The sequence below is a fragment of the Vitis riparia genome, chromosome 7, assembly GCF_004353265.1.
Source record: "Vitis riparia cultivar Riparia Gloire de Montpellier isolate 1030 chromosome 7, EGFV_Vit.rip_1.0, whole genome shotgun sequence".
Classification (NCBI taxonomy): domain Eukaryota; kingdom Viridiplantae; phylum Streptophyta; class Magnoliopsida; order Vitales; family Vitaceae; genus Vitis; species Vitis riparia.
In genome coordinates, this window is record NC_048437.1 from 6,530,948 (window position 1) to 6,534,648 (window position 3,701).

Here is a 3,701-nt window from a genome sequence, read left to right on the forward strand (position 1 = left end):
CTTTATTCTGTCAAATGGCCTGATGTTGACATTGTGTATGTCCCTATCAATGTTCGGGCTAGTCACTGGGTATTAGGAGTTGTCCATCTTCATCGAAGGATTATATACGTATATGACTCATTGATGGGCATCAATAATAATGCAAGATTGCAAGTTGCCATTAAACCATTAGCCAAATTGTTGCCACATATATTGAATGCAATAGCATATTATGGTTTTCATGGTGACACAAAAGTTAACTACCAGGAATGGGAAATTGAACGGCTGCAAGATATTCCTCAACAGGAAAATGAGTAAGTGATCTTAAATTTACTTTCATAACTTATACACTTAATCTTTAATAATAGCCCTAACATTGATTATCTGTGTACCATGCAGTGGTGATTGTGGCATGTTTGTTATCAAATATGTTGAATACTTGATGCACAACCATCCATTGAAGTCATTAACAAGTGCACGAATGGACTGGTTTCGGGAAAAGATGGCAGCAGAGTTATTTTATATGAAATACTTGCCTATGTAATGAATTCATGTTGATATTTCACATTTTGATAATGTAGTTGGATGGTTTGTTATATGTAATTGGATAGCTTCATATATGTAGTTAGACATTTTGATAAATGTAGTTGGACAGGTTGATATATCTACTTGGATATTTTGATGAATGTTGTTCGATAGTTATGTATACAATTGACCTTTTAAACTAAACTTCAATGTTGTCAAGTTGTTATGTGTACAAACTTGAAGGTAGTTAAGTCCACAGTCTTAATAGAACACATGAACTTAACTACTATCAAGTTAACTGTGAACAAACTTGATAGATATTAAGTCGAAATCTATTCCAGAATAACATATTTAATCTGGACTTAACAGGTATCAAGTTGATCTTCTATAGACTAATAGGAAGTTGTGTCTACAATTGCCATTTTTACCTGAACTTAACTATTGTTAAGTTATTTTATGAACAAACTTGAAGGTAGTTAAGTCCACAGTCTTCAGACAAAACCTGAACTTAACTATTGTCAAGTTGTTTTATGAACAAACTTGAAGGTAGTTAAGTCCACAGTCTTCAGACAAAACCTGAACTTAACTATTGTCAAGTTGTTTTATGAACAAACTTGAAGGTAGTTAAGTTCACAATCTTCAGACAAAACCTGAACTTAACTATTGTCAAGTTGTTTTATGTACAAACTTGAAGGTAGTTAAGTCCACAGTCTTTAGACAAAACCTGAACTTAACTATTGTCAAGTTGTTTTATGCATAAACTTGAAGGTAGTTAAGTCCACAGTCTTTAGACAAAACCTGAACTTAACTATTGTCAAGTTGTTTTATGTACCAACTTGAAGGCAGTTAAGTCAACGGTCTTTAGACAAAACCTGAACTTAACCATTGTCAAGTTGTTTTATGTACAAACTTGAAGGTAGTTAAGTCTACAGTCTTCAGACAAAACCTGAACTTAACTATTGTCAAGTTCCTTATCAATAAACGTGAGAACAGTTGAGTCCATAGTTTGAGAATAAACATGTAATTTTCATTCATACTTTATACATAACTCATCATAACATATATGTACAAAAGTAACAAATATCTCCATTTCTATGGGTATGCAAAAAAAGGGGATCATTATTACAATATTCATTTATGTGCTTATCCTATCACCTTATACAAAAAAGTAACTTACATTTCTGTTCACATGGGTACCAAAAAAACAAAAAAGCTCACTATTACAATTTTCATTCCATGTAAGTTCATAGAGTGCCAAAGCTATCATGATATCAAGGGATTGGTCGTTTGCATGTTTTCCGATTATGCCCATATTGACCACATCGACTACAACGAGATGTGCGCTTGCCCTCTCCACCAGAAGGAATTCTTACTTTCCTTGGTCTTCCTGTTGGGCGTCTCGTTTTAGGTGGTAACACAACTTTGTCACGAATATGATTAGGTACTACCCAATCTATTTCATTTCCAGTTGGATAAATACACTCTGAATATGAAGATAACAATGCTTTAGTAGTAAAATACTTGGAGCACAAAGTGTAACATGAAATGTTGTAAAATCTACAAGCAGCAATAGCATGTGCACATGGAATATGATCAAGATCAAATTGTCGACATGTGCATGAACGAGTGTCTAAATTCACTTGAGCACTAATGCCAGCATAGTTAACATTACACTCCTTGGAGTTGATAGGTTCCACTAGATATGTTGCTGACATATTATACCTAGAACGAAGTTCTCCATCAGCCCACATGGTAAGTTCAGTTGACATTGACATTGCTTGTTGTTGACGAGTCACAAACCATTTTTGAAGTAAGTTTCTCAATTCTTCAACCAATTGCAAAACCGGAAGATCTCTAGCATTTTTCAACACAGCATTAAGGCTTTCAACGATCCCTGTCGTCATGATATTATATCTTTTTCCGGTAGAATATGAACGTGCCCATCGATCAACACCTATATCCATCAAATATCTTGCTGCTCTTGGGTCAATCATCTCTAGTTGCCCAAATATAAAATTAAACTCTGAAACACGATAAGCATGGGCAGCATCATGGAACAACTTATGAATTGCAGGATTCTTGAACTTTGTTTTCAAATTTTGTCCAACGTGATAAGTGCAGACACCATGCCTCGCATGGGGAAATACTTTATGTACTGCTTTCTCAATGCTACCATGTCGATCTGATATCACAAACAAATCATCAATGTGTCCAAGTGCATCATGTAGTTTTTGTAAAAACCACTCCCATGAGGCATCATTTTCTGAATCACCAATCCCAAAGGCTAAAGGGTATATCTGATTGTTGCCATCTTTACACGCTGCAATAAATAAAGTCCCTAAGTACTTTGCTTTCAAAAATGTCCCATCAACTGCAACCACAGGCCTTATTGATGTGTGAAACCCAGCAAGAGATGCACCAATCGACATAAAAAAGTATTTGAATTGATTATCACAATCAGTAACTATATCAGTAATGGTACCAGGATTTTTTTGCTCTAAAACATAGCAATAGGATGGTAAAGTGTTATAAGACTCCTCAGGTGATCCCCTAATAGAACCTAGAGCAAGTTCTTTGGCTCTCCACGCCTTATCATAACTGATTTGAATGCCATACTGCTTTCGAATGTCTGCTACAATGTCTTTTGGTCGAAATTCACAACCAACCCCTTGATATGTTTCTCTTATACTCTCACCAATCAACCAACTACTTGCATGTCGATTGTCACGAGACATCATATCTAACCGACAAGTGTGTGTTGAATAGAATTTCATTATTTGAAACATATTGGAAATCCCCAACTTGGTAGCACGAACTCGCCACTTGCATTCTTTATCAAAACATTCAACAAGCAATAACTTAGTAGTGGATTTAGTTGTTTTGAACTCAAACTTCCTTTTCAGAGCCATCATATACAACTTCCTTTGTAATTCTTTCTTACTTGAGTAAATTTGGTGTTCTTCTAGATGGTCATCACTAATTCCACTAACTATAGGTTGTTGCATCATGTTTTGTCTTTCATTTGCTACATCTTCGATTATAGTGGGATTGTCATGTATGAACCCATCACTTGTATCAATCATGGTCAAGATTTCTGCACTCTGAGCTGAACCAGTTCTGAATGAACCAATTTGGGTCACTTGCTTATCACTAGTAGGGTTAGTATTCATTCTATAATCCTCCTCATTAATTGCAGT

At 35.2% G+C, this 3,701-nt stretch overlaps 1 long non-coding RNA gene across 1 annotated transcript; it reads left to right on the forward strand.

Moving 5' to 3' along the window:
• Positions 1-8: 8 nt before the first annotated feature.
• On the forward strand, positions 9-665 carry LOC117919264. Its single transcript, XR_004652052.1, has 2 exons — positions 9-293; positions 379-665. It is a non-coding gene; the product is annotated as an uncharacterized LOC117919264 (long non-coding RNA).
• The last annotated feature ends 3,036 nt before the right edge of the window (positions 666-3,701 follow it).